This window comes from Protopterus annectens, chromosome 1.part1 (assembly GCF_019279795.1).
Source record: "Protopterus annectens isolate FY-2018-M chromosome 1.part1, PAN1.0, whole genome shotgun sequence".
Taxonomy (NCBI): Eukaryota; Metazoa; Chordata; order Ceratodontiformes; family Protopteridae; genus Protopterus; species Protopterus annectens.
The window spans coordinates 1554067363-1554091834 of NC_056726.1; positions in this window are offsets into that span (position 1 = coordinate 1554067363).

Below are 24472 nucleotides of genomic sequence, written 5' to 3' on the forward strand. Positions count from 1 at the left end.
AACGTGGCATTTTGTTCAATGGTGAGTCTGATAAGAGAAGACTACAGTGGTAAGATGGCTTATCTGGATCTTGAAGACATTCCCTTGGGAATAAATTGGGCCAGAAAGAAGCATTTCCTGACTATAGTAGAAACATCATGATCAAATGAGAGAGAGTTGCCCTCATATGTACTCAGGTGTCATGAAAGTATCTGTTTGAAGAGGAGGACCATTTATAAAATAAGAGGTGGGTGCAGCTTATACGCCAAACACTACTATACTGCTCTTTCTGCATTTAGTTTGAGACTTTCAGTACATCTGATATATGCATGTTCCAGCACTTGTAAAATTAAGTTTCACAATGTTTGTACTGTTGGAAACAAGAGTTGTATGTAATGCACAAAACTATATTTTTAAAAATATGTTCAAAGGTCTTCCAGAAACCATCTAGGGGGTTCTCATTCTCCCATACTGATTAGACTGCAAATAATGACATCTGACAACATAAATCAGGTCATCTCAATGCCAGTAAAAAAAATAGTAGTAGCAGAATAAACATACATATCAATATTTTACAAAGATGTTCCTACAGTTGAAATAATATTCATATCTGAGATGATTATTATAAATTAAGAAGTATTAAATCATAATTTTACCCAGCTAAGTTAAAGATACTTTGTAGTGGAAAATCCCTAACATGGCATTCTAGTCTGGAAACAAACAAACAAAAAAAAAACAAATAAAATATAAAAAACCTTATTATATTAGTTAGGCATGAGGAAAACACTGTGGTGAGATTCTTCAGTATTTAAGATAATAAATATTGTTTTGCCAGATTATTCAGATTTGCTTTATAATAATGATGCAGATGCATGTACGGGATGGATGGATGGATGGATTTATTTTTTTATTCTAATTGATTAACTAGGATAGAGCACAGATCACATGCCTTGAGGAAATAAAATGCACATTACACAATCAAAGCCATGAAGGCAGTGGATTAATAAAATACATTTATAAATGTTATACAAGTGTATATATATATATATATATATATATATATATATATATATATATATATATATATATATATAAAACATGTAAAATAGATTCACTGAGTTTCAACATACAGATATGCAGTTATCAGCAATGGGTCACAGAGACTGGTTAGTGTGTATGCAAAACGAACATATAGCTGTAGTATACATTATGCAGTTACCAACAGATTGTAACTGACACCATGATGTGAAGCAGAGAAGAGTTGAAGTAAAGAGATAAGGGATGGATGTAGTAAGCAGATGTAAAATGATGGGATAGTTAAGTAAAGTGATTCGCGATATAGCACTCACATTTATTCATTTTTGGAAGATGCATTTTCAGCAGTGATTAGAATTTTGGTTAAGAGGATGTGTCTTTAAAATGGGATACTATGGATTCATAAAGATTAGGGCCTAGTTTGGGGAAAATATAAGGGGATATGGTACACAATCCTGCTCATGAAAATAATAAAATGCTCCATTTTAATTTTATTCATTAAGTGAGAATTTGTTGGATTATCCCAGAAAGAACAGACCATTGTACAATAGTTGTAAAAACAAAAGTCAGGATTCAGAGGCAGTCCAAATCAATATAGTTTACTCAGGCCTAAGAAGGATGAATTGTGTGGCCCTCATTCAGTTGTCAATTGGATTTAGAGACATGCAGATTGTTTATGTTGTATCATAAAAGAGTATAAGGTGAAGGTAGAACTGGTTTTCCAGACACAGAATCATATGTAACAGCAACTGTATTTAAAATAATAACTCAGTGGATCAAGGATTATGATAAATGGAGAGAAATGTAAAAAAATGTATGTAAACTCTTTAAAAATGTTTAAATAATAGCGTTATGGATGCAACTATAAGAATTTCCCTAAAGTTAAACCTATTCAGATTCTAGAAATAATATTTTAAAGTTGTATAGAAATTTAATTTATAGATAATCAGTTTTAAAAAATGGATGGGGGGATAAAATATATCCTACAAGATCATTTTTGACCGTATGCGCGAATAGTTTGAGATTCAGTAAATGCCGTGTAGCTGCACACACTCACAGGCAAACAAAGAAACTTCCATGGCATGTAAATTACAGCATAAGTGGCTGAACTGAATGCTAATTAAGCAAATCAACATGGTGGAGCTATTCAACAAGCTATGAAGCTATGAAGCAACTGTGTAGACTCCATGCTCTTCCTGGCCATGTATTCAAAAGTTTTTCTAATACAGCCATGGAAAGGAGTCTACACGGAAACAAGACCAACTAAAAGTCCATAGATTTGTACAGAACAGACCATAACATGTAACCCCACACATATTATGACATTATCAGACATGGCGGATATTAAAAAATTAGATTAACAATAGCAACTATTCCTTTTAAGTACCATTCCCAAATGAAGAATGTACTCATAACTAATGTAGACAGCTAAAAGTGTGTACCCCATGAAACATTCTATTCATAATATCATGTAAGCATTTGCAATATGTATCTCACAGAATACAGTCAAATTGTATCAAAACCTGCATTCCTCTATGCAGATATATACCGTAGTAATACCCTCCCTTCAATGTACAACATTGGGATCTCCTTCAGTTTCCCCTGCCTACACGGTTAGTAACCATGTAGATTCAGGCTGTCAGCACAGTGAAGATGCAAATGAGGTAAAAACCCATTAGAATTGTTGAATCCCAAAAAAGGATTACCGTGTGGCGATATTCACTTCATGCATGCATTTCCACAGCGTTCGTGTTGAATGCATGGTAACAACAGTGAATGATGGCATGAGAGGTGTGGGTCAGTTTGCACTTACAGAGGTGTACATGTAAGTCTGTGAAGTGTAGAAGTGCATGTAAGCAGTGCACAATTCACAAGTTCTGTTTCAGCATCTTTATTGTTTGTTAAAATTCATTGTCTCTGTCCATTTTAAGTTCAAATTTATTTTTTTAATTTTCATACTTGTTTATGTGATGCTATGCTTAAAGCAACCAGAGAAAACAGAAGAATGAATGGCAGGTTTCTCAGTACTTGTCATGTAACTGTTCCAGTGTAGGGCTAGAGTATAGAAGGTTATGGGTTCTAATACAAGGTCTGCAACCTTTCCTCCACTTTTTGAGCTGTATGTTTGCACAATATCACAGGAACGGAGAAAAGTTATAATAAGATCACCAGTGTTTACCTGATTTCAGCATCGGTGCAGTCAGCAGTGCATAGGTGCACATTGCACACTAATGAGCATCAGCAGAGTTGATATATTCAGTAAAGCAGCAGATGTTTTTCATAGGTGCTAATTACAGCATAAGCAGGTAATTTTCAGTACAGTGGAGCTTTTCAACAAGCTATGAAGCATCCATGTAGCCTACATTCTGGTTTTCCTGCATAATTCAATACCATGGGAGTAGAGATAAGGAAATTCTCGGCCTGAAATAAAATTGTGTAACCTGCTGTATTTGCAAGGTAAATTCTGAAACTAGGATGTATTCTTTAATAATGTTGTAGTTGTTGTTGTATCTTTCGGCTTTTTCCCGGTTAGGGGTCACCACAGCAGAACTCCGGTCCGCTAATGATTGGCAGTAGATTTTTACGTACCGAGTTGCCCTCCCTGACATACAACCTTCAACGAAGGTACACCCACTCATGCATGTCTCCACACAGAAGACGCTTTACCTGAGAATTGAACAGGACAACGTCTTACTGTGAGGCGACAATGCTACCGCAGCACCACCACTGCAGTCTAGGATGTATTCTTTAATAATATTATGGCATATTCTTGTATTTCTTAATTTAGTGCAATAATGAAGTAAATAGTGGTGGATTCGTACAGAAAGTACCTTAATATGTGATAGTAGACACTTATTTTACTTATATGTGTCCATTACTAATTTTTTTTCTTATTCTTATCTTTAATTACACTTTTTGCATGACGCACCACATAGCACAAACAATGGAAGTGGGGAATCGCTGTGTTTATCTGGTTTGCGCGAAGTGCGGCAGACCACCTAAGAAGCAGAAAGCCAAAGATAGAAACTGGATGCATTCAATTAATCCCCTTGGCCATCGTGAAAACCTGGTCTGGAGTACAAATGGTACTGGGTTCTTGTACAGTGTGCGCAACCTTTGTTTTACTGCTGTGACATTGCAGTTTACAGCAAAGAAGTTTAATATAAAGAATTGTTTCTTCATAGGTTCATATGTTCATACATTAGTACTAGACTAACTGCACTTGTGAGCCATTTTAAGACTAGCCAATTACCCCATGTGAGAATCAAACCCCGCACCTTGTGTCTCTAAGGTAAACACCTTAACCATTGTGCCAACCTCCCATCTTCAACATTCTTGTGGCAACAGGTGTAAATATAGGACTGCCATACACATGGTCCTGGGTTCTAATACACAATTTTCCATATAGTATTATCTTTATTGCTAAAGTAAACTATGTATTATTACATTTATGACAAAATGTATGACTGTGGGTATACTGTGTACTATAGTCCTGTAAAAGGATTCCTGCTATCTGAAACGGCATGACTTTAACTTTGTGAAAAACACATACACAACTGCCTAGACATGCAATTACTTGCCACTGTTGCATTCTGCTTGACAGATGTTAGTAATGCGGCTCACATTTGTGCACTGCCTACCTATGTGCAAACAGGTGTAACTCGCATGCATGTACACTTTGTAAACTAATGCACACATCCACATATCCATATATCATGCTTTCTTATTGATATTTATTGTCAATTTCCTTTATAGAACATAAAAGTACATTTGGAAACATTGCAAACTGAGGGCATATTCTAAGTATACATTCTATATTCACAATACATACATGTGCCCCCCCCCCCCCAAGCAGTACAACCCTGGGGTCTCAGCATTTTTTTACACACATATATCAACCATACTACAAGGTGTAATATATAATATTGTGTGCTCCCTCATGTACATGGCGAGTTGGTGGTGCTGACAACCTTGCTCTGCTAAATTCAAACATCCAGCTATGCTAAATATGCTAAATAAGGATATTTGTGTTTTTACACAGCTAGGTTTCTACACACCCTAGTGCTTTTAGAGTACTTGCCTCATATGAACCTATGAATCTATGTGCCTATGCAGGCCTTCCAACCTGTTGTCCCCCACATAGCCTGTTGACATCACCTACTATAAACTCACCTGCAGCCATGTAGGAGTCAGACCTGCTGTGGAACTTGCATAAAGTATTGAGTTCTTTAATCTGTGAACTTAGATAGGTAGGGGTTCTTCTCTCACTCCAGTCAACTGTGTATGTGCATGTGTCTACCCAAAAAAGCAAATGTGCATCATGCAGATACTACCCCAATCCCATAAAATGACAGAACTTTTATACTTGCACCTGCCTACACATCCATTTCAGGCAGGCCTCTCATCTTCTTCTCCTCTCCAGCATGCACTGCTGATGTCATCCACTATAAGTTTACCTACAGCCATGTCAAAGTCAGACTTGTGCAGTAGCCCTTGCATACAGTACTGTGTTCTATAGTCTGTGTACTTAGATAGGTAGGGGCTCTGTTCTCACGCCAGTCAACTTGGTGTGCGTGTGTTTCTCTTCTCAGCAGAGTAGACAGGCTATCCTATAGTTACTTCTCCAATGGCATGGCTTGTCAGTATTTTGATATTTGCACTTGCCTATACATCCATTTCAGGCAGGCCTCCCACCTTCTTCTATCCAGCATGCACTGCTGATGTCATCAACTATAAGCTGACCTGCGGCCATGTCGATGTCAGATTTGTGATGTGGCACTTCCATAGAGTACTGAGTTCTGCAGTCTGTGCACTTAGATAGGTAGGGGTTCTGTTCTGACTCAAGTCAAGTTAGTGTGTGTGTTTCTACTCAGCAGAGTAGACATGCTAGCCTACAGTTACTTCTCCAATGGCATGGCTTGCCAGTATTTTGATACTTGCACCTGCCTACAAATCCATTTCAGGTAGGTCTCCTAATGTCTTCTCTCAAACATGCACTGCTGTTGTCATCCACTATAAGTTGACTTGCAGCCATGTAAAAGTTAGACTTGTGCTGTAGTGCTTGTGTAAAGTACTGTAGTCTGTATACTTAAATAGGTAGGGGTTCTGTTCTCAATACAGTCAACTGTGTGTGTGTGTGTGTGTGTGTGTGTGTGTGTGTGTGTGTGTATGTCTAATCAGCAGAGTAGATGTGCTATCTTACAGTTGCTTTTCTAATGGCATGGTGTGTCAGTATTTTGACAGTTGCACTATCCTACACATCGCTTTCAGGCAGCTCTCCCACCCTCTTGTCTCCAACATGGCTTGCTGATGTCATTCTCTATAAGTTGACCTGCAGCCATGTAAAAGGCAGACATGTGGTGTGGCGTTTGTGTAAACTACTAATTTCTGTAGTCTGTGTACTTAGATAGGTAGGAATTCTGTTCTCACTGCAGTCAACCATGTGTGTGTGTGTGTGTGTGTGTGTGTGTGTGTGTGTGTGTGTGTGTGTGTGTGTGTGTGTTTACCCAGAAGATCAAAAAGTTCTATTCTCACTGCAGCCAACTGTGTATGTGCATGTGTTTGTGAGAGTTGTTACTTAACATTACAGAGGACATGAGACACTGTTATTGACATATGCTCAACAGACAACGCTGATGTCATCGGCTATATCAGATTATTGCATATGCAGTCATCCTACCAGGGCATGATACATCACCTTAGGTTCATAGTTCATATTATGTTATTTGGCTACTGGCCCTAGGGCTTTTATAAGCCTAGCCATATTATACCCTTTTTTCCTTATTGACCAAATTGTATGGTCTATATTTGCAGCACAAGTCTATGATCAGCACTGACTGCCCTTATCCTAGAGGGACATAGGTGACTCTCCCAGGGTATATTTACAGTCTCCCATACAGCTGTCTAACTTATGCTGAAATAGGGTCATTGAAGCTCTGTTTTGCATGAATTGGGAGTTTGTTCCAGAAGAGTGGCAATCTCTGGGAGACATATCTGTCTCCCCAGCATGTCCAGCTAATGTCACAGGCTAGGTTAAGATCTCTAGAGCAAGTGAATCTTGTCCCATGTGACTTGCAGATGTGCAGCAGTTCCATTAGGGCAGGGTCCAAGACTGCTCTGCAAGCTAGGCATAAGTAGCCTCTCAACAACCTATAAGATACAGAGTACAGAGACGGGCCTTCAGTCTGTCCATGGAGGTCATGTGTTGAAGGCCCTGAATTTTTTTGGTGAGAAACTGCTGAGGTTTCTCCAGCAACTGTCTGGTGAGGTACATACAGAAGGGAGCATTGTACTCTATTAGTGATCTGATGAGGGATGAGTACAGGGGAGTTATAACATCCTTAGCTCAGGATGTGATTCCCTTACTTATGTCATGTGCAACATACAAGGCCTTCCTTACCTGTGTGGACACATGGTGAGTGAAGTTAAGGTTGCTATCAACCTGTGTTCTGAAATCTCTCACCATAGTGTTTGAGCTAAGGGAGGTACTGTCACTATTGTAATTTGCAGGGAATTCCCCTTTTGCTGAAAGGGATAATAGTGCATTTTTTTAGTTTAGTTTAAGTCTGTGGCTTTGGCACCAATCATTTGTCTGTGTAAACCCTTTTTGTAGTATCTTAGCATTGTTGGCGGACTCAAAGTTTACACCCATTTTGCAGTCATTGGCAAACTTGGTAAGCCACAGGCTATCTATTTTCACCTGGACTTCTGAGAAATAGATTCCAAACAGTAGGGGGCCAAGCACAGATCCTTGTGGTACACCAATGATAACTTGTCTGCTGGTAGAGGTTGAATCCCCAACTTTGACTGTATGCATTCTTTTGGTGATCCAGTTGGCTACTCACCTAGTGATAATTCCCATTCTATTTTAATTCCTCCAAGTATTTTGGGTGTGTAATACCATGATGGGAATGAACCCCATTCCTAAGTCAAAGTACGATTAAAGTTCATGAAATTAGTATTGTTTCAATCTTTGATGTCAGCCAAAAATGTTCTTCACAGCACCCGCAATGTGACCAGTAATGACCCCCTCTGCAATTTGTATGGAGTTACATGGATTGGTAACATATCTAAATGTAATTGTAGATTCTTTTTTATAAGACCTGTTGCTCCTACTACTATTGGGACTGTCTGGGTATCTTTCTTCCACATTGTTCTCATTTCTGCCTGCAAGTCATGATATTCTATGACTTTATTTCTCTCTGTATGCAAGACACTGTAGTCACTTGGTGTAGTGATTTCAATGATCAATGCTACTTTTGTCTTCTTTTTATGGACCACTATATATGTTTTTTGCATCTATCTTTTGAACTGCTGGTACATGGATGATCCCATGTGATATAAACTTCATTATTTTCTATGATGCTTTGTGGCTTATGTTTCCAGTATTTCTATGATGCTTTGTGGCTCATGTTTCCAGTATTTCTATGATGCTTTGTGGCTCATGTTTCCAATATTTATATGATGCTTTGGGGCTCATGTTTCCAGTATTTCTATGATGCTTTGGGGCTCATGTTTCCTGTATTTCTATGATGCTTTGTGGCTCATGTTTTCAGTATTTCTATGATGCTTTGTGGCTCATGTTTCCAGTATTTCTATGATGCTTTGGGGCTCATGTTTCCAGTATTTCTATGATGCTTTGGGGCTCATGTTTCCAGTATTTCTATGATGCTTTGTGGCTCATGTTTCCAGTATTTCTATGATGCTTTGTGGCTCATGTTTCCAGCATTTTTCTGCCACTTCAATGGGGTCCATTCCCATCATGGTATTAGAAACCCAAAAGAAGTGGAGAAATTAAAAATGGGAATTTTTTTAAGTCACTGATGTTGTTTAAATGCTATTTACATTCCTGTACATGAAAGCATGCATCTACAGTCAGTGCTTATACATACACACATCTACCATCAGCTGTACCACTCCACCACCTTGGAGGCACAACTGGCTGCAGTGGGTGCTGCCATTTATACACAGCTTTCACAGGACATGCCCCTTCAGCAGTTCAGCTGAGACAGCTTGAGGATAGATTGTTATGTAACATGGAGTCTGTCCCCCTCCTACCCCCACCACCCACCAACATGAATTTTGAAGATGGTAGGGCAGGGCACAGGGGGAATAGTAATGAGGAAAGTACCATAAATGTACAGGAGGTCTTTGATTTGGAAGAACTTTTAGAGTCCCCCCCCCCCCTCCGGAGGTCTGAAAGAATTGCCAATAGGACCCAATCCTTGCCAGAGACATCCCTCAGTTTAGATGGGCCCCCTTAGGGGGTGAAGGTACAGAGGCAGCTGAACCATTTCTACCAGGGAAGGAGGTGGGTTACAACGGGCCGTGGAGGAAAAATTGAACCCCATCTATGGTATTCACCACCCTGGCAGTATCCCTATGATTCGTAAAAAAAATAACTTTACTATTTACAATTGCACTGACTACAACATCACTGATGAGCAATTTTCCATTTCTGAGAAAGGATTCACCTTTACTCCTACTTTTAAACAAAACTTTGTAGCTACCATGATGGAATTTAAGTTATTCATTAGAAAAATAAAGTTTGCTATCCAATACAAAGATAAGGAGAGGGAAAGGGTAGAACAGAATGGATGTTCTAATTATTTAATTTTAAAGAAAAAGAGTATAGCAATTCCCATTCCCCATCCCACAACTGAGGCATTTCCAAAATATGTGAGCATAACATTTATCAGTTTTATATTTCGGGGAAAAATGGCTATAGTGCCTTTAATTATATTTTGGGGAAAAGGGTTATATTGTCTTTAATCTTACTAAATAAGAACACAATACTTTAGGGAACTTGAAAAGGAATCTCCACCTTACAATAATGAAACCTGACAAGGGAGGAGGGATAGTTGTTTTCAGGAGAGAAGAATACTCTAAGGAAATGTTAAAGATTTTGGAAAATAGTGACTCTTATAACAGAGCCTCTGTAGATGAAATGCATGGTTCTGACCAGTATATCGATCTATTATTGGAGGATGAATTGCTGCAGGGTGGGATGAATCTTAAGACTTACACATTTTTGCAAAACAATCAGCCCAGAATTCCATCTTTTTTTGGGATCCCTAAAATTCACAAGGAACTGCAGCACCCTCGTTTTAAACCCATTGTCTCTGCAGTAGTGGCCAAAACACATCCCCTTGCCCTTTATGTGAACAGGTTGTTGAAACCTTTTCAAAAAATGGACAACCACATTGTTAGGGACTCTTGGGATTTTTTGGGTAGGCTCAAACATTCCCTTTGTAACCAGGATGTCATCTTCCTGATGATACATGGGAAAGATCTTTTCTCTAATATCCCCCAGGATGACATCTTTGTCCTCGTTGGGGGGCATAGAGGAAATCCCTGAGTTCACAGAGTATTTGAATAATACTACCCCTTTCCTGAAATTCACTTACCAAATGGACAAAATAGTATGAATTATTTGGACATCATCTAAGAGAAGAAAGAAAATGGGTCTCCCTCTACTATTTATCGAAAACCCACTTTCTCAAACAGTTATCTACATTTCAGTAGTATGCATCCTTTGTCTCAGAAAAAAAAGTCTTGTTAAGGGACAATTTATTAGATTGGCAAGGATGGTGTCTGATAATGAACTTTTGAAACTGAAAAAAGAAAATCGGAGGATATGTTCTTTGTGAGGGGGTACCCTGAGCTGTTCATAAGAACCATTAACACAGAGGTTGCCCAAAATAGAGGGGGAAGAAATATCTACCTCTTCTGGAAACAGAATTAAATAAGGGAGCTATTTTGATATCTGCCAACAATAATATTCAAAATGGGGAAGAAGGAGTAGATGCTTGTCCACAGTTAGAATATGAGGAAGTAGTAAAGGCTAGAGACTTCCCTAGAGCTGTGGTACTTGAATACACCGTTGGTTCCAATAGCGTTAGGGACATCATAAGTAAAAACTTGGGGAGTATTGGTAGAAGATGGATAAATCAGAGACATAGTGGGTAACAGACTGACTTTTATATACAAAAAAGGTAAAAATATGGGTCTCTGCTCGACAGTGGCACAGGAAAATAATTTTCTTGGGTGGCAAAAGCCAGGGTACCTTTTTGGCTGGGTTTGTATAGGCCCCAGGGCCGATAGCCTAGTACCTACCTATGAACCTATGAACCTATGAAATATCAAGAATATTTTAGAATCTAATGATGTCAACAAGGAGAAGAAAAGAATGAGTAAAGGTACCCAAAACTGGAATGTGTAGCTAGTATAAATATATATTGGCCAGCCAATACTGCAGCTGCAAAATGCAGCAAAGTCTATCATCCACTCACAGGAAGGGAATTGTCTATCTAAGGGGGTGGTATGCATTTGGCTGTGTGTTTGTCCTGCCCTGCATTTTATGTAGGGAAAACAGGAAGGCTGCTAAAGAAAAGGACATATGAACACCAATATGAGATATCTAATAAAAATCCAAACAATGCTTTGTATAGACATTCTGCCTGTTATAGTGGCTTTAAGCAACTTTTGTTCACTATATTGGAAAATGTTCCTGCTGATCCTAGAAGGGGGTAGGTAAAAAGACAAGTTGGAATTAAAAGAGCTGAGATGGCAAATTTAATTAGATGCAACCCATTTCCCTGAAATTAATGACTGCCTATCCCTACTGCCATTGCTAAAATTTAGGACACAGAAATATTAGTTAGCCTAAACATGGTCAAATGCACTATTGTTTATGCTGGAAGTTCCAGTATTGTTGGACATTAATATACACATGTAAATATATATTACTTAGAACCTAAATACGTTTTTCCCACTGTTTTATACTGTGGTTTTAGAAAGTTTTACTGATTATATTTACTTAGTCTTTATTACAGTTTCTTATATGTATACAGTTTTTTTATATTTTATTCAGTCTTTTTTATGGTAGAGGAAAAATGTTTTAGGGGTGTGTTTTTTAAACTTCAATTCAGGTGTTTTCATTTTGTCACTACTGTTGAGTAACCTCCCCCAAAAAATTATTGATTTATTTAGTTCCTTTAACAGGGTAGTACACTGATCACAATAGACCATTTTGCCACATCACCACATGGCCTTGGGCTGTGTACCATTACAAGTGTTGGAAAATATGTTTCTACTGCGTAAAATGCTCCCATAATCTCTGCTGAAAATGTTCATGTTATGCTGTAGCAAAACTGTTAGTGCTAAGAGCATTGCAATGGTGCAGGTGACTTTTAGCACCCTATTATTGAGCTCATAGTGCAGCAGTTGTGCTAATTAAGTAATTCATGACAAATGTCTCTGAACCACACAAGTAGCAGTGCATGTTAGTAGCCTTCCCATACAAAACATGGCCCATACCTGTCCATGCATAAACATGGTAGGCCATCTTAGATTCTTTGTGAGGTTAAGCAGCTTAGGCACAACCATGTTCTTTTTGAGCTTTTACAAGTCATTCAGTGACCTATTGGGACATAACAGTACATCAGTACTGTGGCTTGCAGTGCATTCCCATGCTAATTTACTACATGTATTCTGGTAAAAGCATGCTACCAGATGTTATGGCCATGTATCTGACTAATATCTGTGCATGTATGTTGCCATTGCTGTTGCACTACTCCACATTGGCACTAAGCTATGTACATTGCCAATCAAGGCACATCAAGTATTTTTCACAATGTGAACTCAGCTACCATTACTTTCTCTGTATTGACCTGGCAAGTGGCTATGGCTCTTGCTAAGGGATTCATATGAAGGCACTAGTATGGGGTAGATGCCTGGCATTGACTTTACGGGGTGATAAATGATGATATGGGCATCAGTCACACTGGTGAACAGTGCCAGCATCGATAGAGTGCCCTGAAGATACACCACGTTAACCTTCCCTGCCAATACAAAGAAGAGGTTATGGAGAGAAAGCTTAAGTTCTACAGTCTATATGAGTACTTGATAATTCTTTTTACAAAGGTAAGCTTTATTGTGTACCTATATGCAGTTCTGATCTTTGTGAATATGCTGTGTTTTTCTTTCCTATGGTTTTCAGCACTTGAGGAGATACAGAAAACTGGCAGGTCTGCCAGAGGGGGCAAACATGCCTGAGCAGGCATCATGGCAATACTGAATTGCTGTCATACCTGTATATCTCTGTTTCACATCCTTAGCTGCCCCTGTTTGCAATGATACTAATTAACATTACCAATGATACTAGTTTTCATGTGCTTTATGCATCATATGACTTGTAAATGCAATTGTAATTGCGCTATTGCCCTTACTACTCTACCATGCATTCTTGATGGTGTCTTCATACTTTAGACTGGGCTGACCTTGGGTACGTCACTGCAGTTATGAGGATAGGGCTCTGCTGTGGTATATTTCCAGGTGCCATCATTCAGTGCCTTGGACCTAGGTGACCACCATGCAGATACAGCACATAGCCCTTGTAAACCTGACATACCCCACTTTATGACTGACACTTCCACTGTCTATGCCTGCACCAAATACACCTGGCATAATGTGGTCCTGCCACTGACAGGCTGTCATTTTCTGATACACTGCTGTTTACGATTGTCAGAGTGTGGTATTACTATAAAGATTATTTTTTTCATGCTTACTCCTTTTGGTATTGTAAGGTGTGTTATACAAGGCCTGTGGTGCCACCAAGTGTTACGCATCTCAGCATTTGCCACATTGTTCATGCATCCCAGTCATAACTGCCTCAGGCCTGTGGAATTCAGTTATACTATTGGGTTATTTCTGCCCAGCTTCATTGCCCATTGCCATCACCCTGGTTGACAGTCATGCACTGTGCTACTCTCCTACACAACAGTAACAGGGTGTCTCCCATAATATCCCAGCGATATAGCTTTGTAACAGGTGTGGTCCATGCCTGTATACCACTTATGTGCTGCCCATACTTAATGCGTTTTACCCCTTCCAGAGCCTGTACTACAAATCAGAAGATCATAGCCTCTCAATCCTTGTTTTAGGTTTGTATTTCTCTTTATTGCTGTCATCTTCTTTTTAGCATTTATCATTTGCTGTTTTTATTCTCTCCATTTATATTTAAGTTTTCTGCAGAGTCAAGCATGGAACTGGATGTGGTGTGGCAGCAGCCACGGAACTGGATATGGTGCAGCAGCAGGAGCAGCAACCACAGCAGTGGAACTGGATGTTGTACAGCAGCAGTCACAAAACTGGATGTGGTACATCAGTAGCCATGGAACTGGATGTGATACAGCAGCAGCCATGGAACTGGATGTTGTGCAGCAGCAGCAGTTGAACAGGATGTTGTGCAGCAGCAGCCGTAAAACTGGATTTGATGCAGCAGTAGCCATGGAACGGGATGTGATGCAGCAGCATTGGAACTGGACATGGTGTAGCAGTAGCCATGGTACTGGATGTTGTGCAACAACAGCAGTGGAACTGGATGTGATGCAGCAGTAACCATGTAAGTGGATATGGAGCAGGAGCAGTGGAACAGGATGTTGTGCAGCAGCAGCCACTGTGTCCTGCATCTGCCACATCATAGACTGCTGGCTCCTCAACAGTCTCCAGGTCAACCTGTCCACAGGGCGATACAGTCTCCAGGCCAACTGTCCACAGGGCGATAAAGATCATCTTGCTGAGAGTAAGCCGGAAGGTTCACTGGTGGACCCTGGTGCTACTTCTCTGCTAGGAGGGTAGGCTTCCCACTGGAAGTGTCACTGGAGGTTCCCTCTAGGTCATCCAGTGGAAAGTGGAAGGAGTGGTGATGACTGTTGTTGACTGATGGTAGGAGACCCAAATTAGTACCCTGCAGTGTATCCTCATGTAACTTCCAGACCTTATCTGCAATTGGAGCTACTTTGGCTTCTGCTATGATGTCCCCATTTCTTCATCTATCCCAAAAGTGTGCATCCTACCACCTATCTCAGGCACTTTATCTCCATGGCCTATAGCTTCATCATCTGCTCTACCTTTACTGCCCAGGTTTCTGTACCATAAAGTATTACTGGTCACACCAATGTTTTGTACACCTTACTTTTCAGCTTCTTTGGCATTGTCTTTTCATACACTATCCAACACTCTGTGCCAGTTGGAGGCAACCCCCTCTGATTCTAGCTTTGACCTCCTCATTCAGACTTCCGTTCTCCTCAACAACCTCTCCCAGATACTTGAAGCTGTTAACCTGTTCCACTACTTTCCCTTCCATCTCAGTTCTCAGCTTCTTATGATTCCCCCATTTTTTGCCATTACAACTATCTTATATGAGCTCAGTTATAGCCCATGTGCCCTCAGTTTCAGTTAAAATACAGATTTTTTGTAGACTCGGTGGGCTAGCAATTACACATTATCGAAGCATCTAATACTACTCAGCTTTCCAATTCCTGGATGTTTCAATAAATCAGAATTCTCTCTCCTATGAAATGTATTGGGAACAGTAAGAAAATTAACAAAAGATTTTACAAAATAAGCTATACACCTAGGTTTAGGGTATTCTGTCATGTAGTCCCTCAGGTATATCAAAATGAAACTATTATAATAATTATAAAATCCAGAAAGAAATCCAGAAATTTCAAATAATGGACAAAGTTAAAGTTATTATTGGAAAGAAATGGGAATAACTCTTCATAAATTAAATATGCATAATAATTCAGCCAGATTCAATAAAACCTACATAGTCTTTTTATACCGTGTGCTTGTCATGACACGATAGCACACTGTTTTGGATTCAGTAAGCATCTCTACATAGTGTGTACAGCCACGCACAGCCACTCAAACAAGATAAATACACTGGTATGCAAATTAAAGCATAAGCAGCTGATTTGTATACTAATCAACCAATCCAAGATGGAGAAGCTATTCAACAAGGACTCAGTGTTGGTTTTTCCTGTGAATTCCAGAACCTATTGAAGTACCGCAACAGAAAAGTCGACTCAGAAACAATGTTAGGGGCTGCTGTTGCTTTAATTCATGTGCATGTGCAAAAGGCGGAAGTCTATGCTGCTGCTGCTGCTGCTAATAGACCACGACCAAGATGGAGAAGAATTTTCAGGCCCTGGATAGCTTATCACAGCCTACATGATGTGGAAATTGTAGAGCGCTACAGGGTGGATACAGACACACTACAGGGACTCCACAACCCCTGTCATCCTCAATTCAGAGCCAAGGCAAAGAGAGGGGAACCCATCCTAGTGGAGACAAAGGTATGTGTAGCACTTAGAATTTTAGCTATAGGTACCTTTCAGAGACTAACAGGGGACATGCTGGAGTAGTCACAGGCATGAGCATCCAGGATCCTCCATCAATGTTTGAATGCTATGCTCCAACATACTAGTCACCACATATAGTTTCCCCATACTCCTGAGGACAGGGCCAGAAATATGAAGGAGTTCTACCCTGTAGCACACTACCCTGAAGTACTGGGTGCCATAGATTGCACACACGAAGAAATTAAGGCAAACTCACTGACCAGGGAAGGTTCTACATTAATAGAAGGGGCTTTCACTCCATTAACTACCAAGTTGTGTGTAATTCCAAGGGAATCATCCTGAATGTGCATGCTGGCAATCCTGGCAGTTACCATAACTCACATATCTGGCACACATCCCGACTGTATCAGATGTTCACTAGGGGGATATCCCCCAGGGTGATTTACTGGGGGATGCAGGTTATGCACTGGAACTGTGGCTGATGACACCCATCAGAAATGCACACACAACCGCTGAAGAATGCTATAATGAGGCACACCCTTAAACCAGAAACATCATAGAGCATGTATTTGGGCTGCTGAAGTCATGGTTCTGGTGCCTAGATACATCTGAGGGAGCCCTGCAGTACAAGCAATAGACATGTACTAAAATATTCACGGTATGTGCCGTGCTATACAGCATCATCCAGAGAAAACAGCTTCAGCAGGATCAACAAGGGGAAGGAGCACAACTCCCACCACCAATGCCAAGGTCATCACAGGCTGACACAAAGGGTCGGTGACTGTGTGTGAGTAAGAAATAGAAGCAGGCAGATGACAAATGGCCAGTGGAACAAAATGAATTTTAAGCTGCACTGCTGAAACATGTACCTGTTGAGTGTGTGTCTGTAGGGGGTCCTCCAGGTGAAATTGGTGTATGAGTGTCTGCACGAACACAGCCAAGCTCTGTGCTAGCTCTACATCTTAGTATGTTGGACAGGTGTGAGCCATGCATGGTAGAGGTGGCAGTTCATTGTTGTCATCCCCAACCATGAGAACTGGTTCCACCAGGAGTTGCACTGCCATGTCCACGCCCACGGTCAGATGCACTGCTGCTACTTGAATGTGACTGATGTCTGCTGGACAAGCTCCTCTCATGAGTACACTCAGAACCACGACCCATGACCTGCTGCATCTGGGTGTGGACAGCTTACCCACTGATGGAGCATCGCAAGTACTGCCATTATGGGAGCTTGATTGGGCATGGCTATATTGGCTAACAGCAGATGATCTGGCTGACCTATGCCCATGAGGATGCCATCCCCCTCCTTGCAAACGTTGCATCACAGACACCGCTCATTCCAATCTGTCATTCATCCGATCCTTTGAATTGGCAACACAGTGGAGGCAGTCACATATGTCAGCCTGTGCCACATCTACAACCCGAGGCATTTCTCTGGAGCACCTATGGGAATGTGCCTGTGCCTTCACGATGGCCCTAAACATACACTGAGTGCCATGGGAAGAGACACCTGGATCAGGTGGAGGATGGACAGCAGGCCTCCTCTGAGTACTCCTAATACCCCTCCTGCATGGCACCTCACCCACACTTTGGCTATGACCAGAGTCAACAGGTACTGAAGCCACAGTAACCACACTTCCCTGATCAATTGTCTTGCCCTCCATCTGTCGAATATCTGTGAGCTCAATGGAATGGGTAGGCATAGGCCTACTGGCTGTGTCCAATGGAATTTCAGGGGGTGGCTGTATGTCAACCTCAGTATCAGATTCAGCCTCTGCACCCTCCGACTGTGCCCCTATTTGGCCACCATCATCATCAGAGTCTGCTGATATACTGACATCAGGTGGTAGAAGTCCCCCACTTCCACTATCAGGACCACCTGTGATAATAAGCAACAAACATAGGAACAATTAATACCTACACCTCTATAGTCCAACATATGCTAACAAAATAACAGTGCTGCCACTATTAGATGGTACAGAAATACACACAACAATCCTGACATCAACATCACTCACTAAAATATTTCTTTGACTTGCTCATCAGTGCTGACATAAAAATATTTGGCTTACCGTGTGCAGATGATGGTATCCTCTGCATACCAGATGGTCCTGGAAGAAGTTAAGCAAAAGGTAAGGACAACATCATTACAATTATAATATGTTTTCTCCTTTATATGTCCATTAATTATACTTTCAACAAGAACTTGATGCAAACTCCAACCTCAGCCCATGTATAATCGATCAGAATGTGTTAACTGTAGCAATATTCAACCCTCCTCCAAAAATATCTTGTTAAACAGAACTAATGTATTGATTTAAATAGTTTCACTATACAACATTATTTAACAATTGAGATACAAAAGCCTACCTGAAAGCTCCTCCTGGGACATGCTTGCTGTCTCTGAAACAGTAGCACCAATGTTGAGGACATGGTGTTCTGCACTTTCCTAGGAGCTGTCTGGAGTGGGCAGGAACTCTTCATTTGCTGTTAGGGGTGGCTTTGTAGCAGGCCCCTCTCTAGTACTTATCCAGTCCTGGCCCACTGCAGCTGATCATGTCAGTGGCCCTATGGCACACCTAGTCATATGTCCTGTGGCCACCGACTGCATTACCATCTGCGACAATCTGCAGCCAAATCTGCATTCTGCCTGACATATCTCCCCATCCCCTCTCAAGTAGGAAGGCACCATGTCATGTAAAAGCTTCAACAATTACCTGATTCTCAGGGTCAGTAAAGGATGGTTTCTGAGGATTGAGATGCCTGGGTGGCATAGTCCTAGGTGTCCTAACAGACAACAGAAAGATAATACACATAAGTGTCACATAACTACATAATATCTGTTCTCAGATAAAACAGAAAAGTTAGGCTTTCAGTATTACCCACTGGAAAAACATAAAGCAGTTTACAGATCAGAAATATGAATGACAGGCTGGATGCAAAAAAATGGAGAGTAACAATAGCAACATATCCTTGTTTGTGTCATAACAGAAATGAAGCTTTGCTCCCCCAGCCCCAAAAGAATGGGCAATGACACATTTTGTTAAGAAACCATTTTTGAAATGCTAAAAGTGCTATTAAATGAACTGTCCCTGAGACATGTCTACAGATTTAACACAGATCATTACATATTAAGGTATTGCCAAGCAAGTGTACCTGTAAAGTGCCTAATCAACATGCCTGTACCATCTGTACAATTTTAACTAATGTATACACATAAGTGTAAAATAATTTACTAATCAAAAAAAATATATATATATATATATATATATATATATATACATGCATACATATATATATATATATATATATATATATATATATATATATATATACATACACACACACACACACACACATATATATATATATATATATATATATATATATATATATATGGATTCCATACATTTGTTCAAATTACACTTAGTCGAAAATGATACCAGGCATTGCAGTTCACTGAAAGCTCACTTGGTCAAAGTTCATTTGGTCGAAAATGGAATATAGCCCCTGCCCCACTGCAGTGCAACCCTGGAGTGAGAATATTAAATAAAGGGGGGTGGGCATAGCCCCCCACATAATTTTAATGTATTCACTATTATAAGAAGGTATATCCATTAGAAATGCATTGATATATATATCTTTAGTAAAAGCTATTGGCTGTGCCCCCCACACCCCCCTTATTTAATATTCTCACTCCAGGGTTGCACTGCAGTGGGGGCAGGGGCTATATTCCATTTTTGACCAAATGAACTTCGACCAAGTGAGCTTTCAGTCAAGTGAGCTTTCAGTCAAGTGAAATGCCTGGAATCATTTTCGACTAAATGTAATTCAACCAAATGTATGAAATATATATATATATATATATATATATATATATATATATATATATATATATATATATATATATATAGGCAGTATATATGTATATACAACTATTAAACAGATTTTTCTTAATTACATTTCAGCATATGGAGTATATAGCTGACAAAATGCAAGCATACCTTCTCCAGTTCAGTAATTCTCTGTGCAGATATATAACAAAGTAATAGCCTATTTTCTGTGTTCTCCACATAAACAAGTCTCCTCACCTTCAGTTTCCCTATCTACATGGTTGCCTTTTTATGGTGTAGATTCAGGGCCTCTGCACCCCCCGACTGTGCCCCTATTTGGCCATCATCATCATCAGAGTCTGCTGATACACTGACATTAGGTGGTAGAAGTCCCCCACTTCCACTATCAGGACCACCCGTGATAATAAGCAACAAACATAGGAACAATTAATACCTACACCTCTATAGTCCAACATATGCTAACAAAATAACAGTGCTGCCACTATTAGACGGTACAGAAATACACACAACAATCCTGACATCAACATCACTCACTAAAATATTTCTTTGACTTGCTCATCAGTGCTGACATAAAAATATTTGGCTTACCGTGTGCAGATGATGGTATCCTCTGCATACCAGATGGTCCTGGAAGAAGTTAAGCAAAAGGTAAGGACAACATTGTGTTAATGCATTCTATGTCACATATGATGGTACTAATTTTATGTCTTTTTTCCTCTCACCCCAACCATTATCTCTCTGTTTTATTTTCCATGATGTGTCATCAAAATCTCTTCATGTAATCTATTTGTACCATGAGGTAGGTCAGTCTCACTGGATCAGGCTGCACCCCCCTCCACCGACTCCAGCACTGATGCCCAGTACATCTGAAAGCCAACCCTGCCCTGTACTACCTGCTCCCTCAGGTAGTACTGCCCATGTGGCTGGTGCAGTGGCACCTTCCAGGAGTAGTGCCAGAGGTGGTGATTTCATAACCTGCAAGGAGATGCCAGGGATGGTACATAGGGTCATGCACCATTGGTATACACCTCTGCCAGATAGAGAGGCTGTCCTTCCTCATGGTCCATAGGAGGAGAAGACATCATGCAATAAAGCCACCAGAGGAGTAAGGAGACAGGGATAACAGTCCAGTGGGTAATGACTCGAGTCTCAATGTCTCCAGGCTTGATCCATGAGTCTGCATTGCCCTCTCCCTCACCTTAATCATGGTAGTCCCAACCTTTTGTGCCTGTCACTATCCTTGTCTCTTGTTTTGTCTGTCTTGTTTGCTTGCATTTTCTTCCTCACCTACCCAACTTACCTGACCCAGACATACTTACATCCCTTACCCAACCGTCTTGTCCCACAAAAAATAATCATCCCATACATAGCTCTCCATTTCATACACGTCTTGTTGACGCACTTGATTCAGTCCAATTGGTTATACAACACACTTACATTGTTGTTATCCCTTTCTCTGGAGGTGACAGTCCAAATTCAGCTAATATTCTGCAGATATGATCAGTTTTTACTGTTGAATAAATGGATAGCTATGGTTCTTTCCTACCTCCCTCCTGCACATTACTACATTTTTTCCCTTTGTTCATCCCCCTGCTTGCTCTCTATTTCACCACTTTCCTATCTACCCCATTTTAACACCTATAACCTGGTCAAAAAATTGGAATCACACACAACACATATAAGTAGCAGAAAAAAACAATGGATCCCTTCACTTTTTCACCTCTGTGTTTGCATGGAGTTTTGCATCACCAGGCAATGCCAAGCAACATTCAGAAGTGGTACACTGTTGCTATTTCTGCACAATCTCACTTAAGCTGCTGCACCATGCCACCACACAATGACACATGTACAATAAACAATTAATGTCATTGCATTATCACTGGTAATTTAAAAATATTTAAAAGTCTTATATGCACCTGGATTTAAACCCAGTATCATCTGGTCTCAAAAAAGAAATGTGTCAGTGCATTTATACATACTGCTACAGACATTTCAAAACATAACATAACAAACCAAACCATGTCTATGCCCTATCTAACAATATGCCACATATTCACAATGCAGCCATGTGTTACCTTCACCAAGCACTGCAACCTGGGATCTCAGTACTTTTTTCACACATATATCACCTACACTACAGAAAGTAATGCCAAATGCTGTGTGATATGTAATGCACATCAATCTGTTAACATGCAGAACTGTAACTATTGACCCATAGGCCTAAAAAGCCTTATCCGCAAGGCTAGGGAAGGGATCAGCATGGACCTTATCCACAGGGATATAGGTGACTTTCAACACACATGACCCAACCCATTTTGGTTTTGCCAAGGGTAGATCTTGCTTATTAAACCTAGTGTACTTCTTTGATAATGATTTCAAAGACCTGGATGATAACAGGACATACCGCTATGTTTATTTATCCAAGGCCTCTGACACTATTCCCCATTCAGGTAGCATAGAGAAACTCTCCCATCTGAGGATTAACCTATACATTACTAGAGGAATAGCCAACTGGCTCACCAACAGAATGCACATTGTCAAAGTTGGGGACTGCACATCTACCACTAGACCACTTACCAGTGGTGTACCACAAGGATCTGTGTTGGGCCATCAACTGTTTAGAAACTATTTATCTGATGTCCAGGCAAAGGTAGATGACCTGTAGCTTACCAGGTCTGCAGATGATTGTCAACTGGACTCAGTCATATAGAGTTCCCCAACTATGTTAACATATTACAGAAGGGGCTGACACAGACAAATGATTGGTGCCATACTCATGGACTGAACTTTAAAGCAAAAATGCCTCATTGCTCCCTTTGGCAATGAAGTACCCCTGTGATTATGATGCACATAGCTCCCCTCTAAGCTCAAACACAGTGTTGCAAGACTTGAGAACATATGTTGATAGCAATCTACACTTCAATCACTATGTGTCCATAATGATGAGACACACATTCTACATTACACACCTCATAAATGAGACCATCATATCCAAGACCAAGGAGGTCATAGCTCTGCTGTACTCTAACCTTATCAGACCACTAATTGAGGACAATACTCCCTTCTGTCTGTACCTCACCAGACACCTGCAGCAACTGAAGAAAACACAGAGGTTTGTGAGTGGGAGAATCCAGGGCCTCCAAAACATGACAAACATGGAAAGACTGAAACACCTGTCACTGTATTCAGTATCATGCAGGCTGCTGAGAGGAGACCTGTGCCTGGCCTACAGAGCAGTCTCAGACCCTGCCCAACTGGAAATGCTGGACATCTGCAAATCAAAAGGGACAAGAATAATTTTTTCCAGGGATCTCAACCTAGCCTCTGACATAAACAAGACTCAATGGGGAAACAGATATAGCGTCCAGAAATTGTCACTCCTCTATAATAGGCTCCCACTGCTTATGAAGCAGTGCTCCCTCAATGACCCTACTCAAGTGCAACCTTGACAATTGGATGGGTGATTGTAAATTCACCCCTGGAATGGCACCTATGTCCCTCATGGACAGAGCCAGTCAGTGCTGATCACAAAATTGCTCTGTTAACAACGACCATCTAACTATGCTCAATAAGGGTACTTGTGTTTTTACAGGGCTAGGCTTGTAAATGCCCTAGGACCATTAGGCTAGTAACTTCCTATGAACCTATGAAGCTATGAACTTATACAGGCGTCCCAATATCTTCTCTCCAACATGCCCTTCTGTTGTCATCCACTATAAGTTGACCTGCTGTCTTGTAAAAGTCAACTTTGTGTGTGTGTGTGTGTGTGTGTGTGTGTGTGTGTGTGTGTGTGTGTGTGTGTGTGTGTGTGTGTGTGTGTGTGTACGTACATGTGTGTCTAGTCCAAAGAGCAGAAGTGTGTACCCTACAGTTACTGCTCCAATCCCATGGTTTGACAGTGTTTTGATACTTGTACATGCCTATACATCCATTTCATGCAGGCCTCTCAATATCTTCTCTCCAACATACCCTGCTGATGTCATCCACTATAAGTTGAGCTGCAGTCTTGTAAAAGTCAGAATTGTGCCATGGCACTTTCATAATGTACTGAGTTCTGTATTCTGTGTACTTAGATAGGTAGTAGTTCTGTTCTCACTGCAGTCAACTGTGTCTGTCTAGACCAAAGAACAGAAGTGTGTATCCTACAGTTACTACTCAAATCCCATGGATTGACACATCCATTTCATGCAGCCTCCCAATATCTTCTCTCCAACATGCCTTGCTGATGTCATCCACTATAAGTTGACATGCAGTCCTGTAAAAGTCAGATGTGCCGTGGCACTTGAGTAAGATACTGAGTTCTGTAGTCTGTGTACTTAGATAGATAGGGGTTCTGTTTTCACTGCACACAGCTGGGGTGTGTGTGTTTGTGCTCTTGCTTGACATTACAGAGAGCCTTTTACACCCGCATGTGAGACACTGTTGTTACCGTATTCTCCTCACCAGACACTGTTG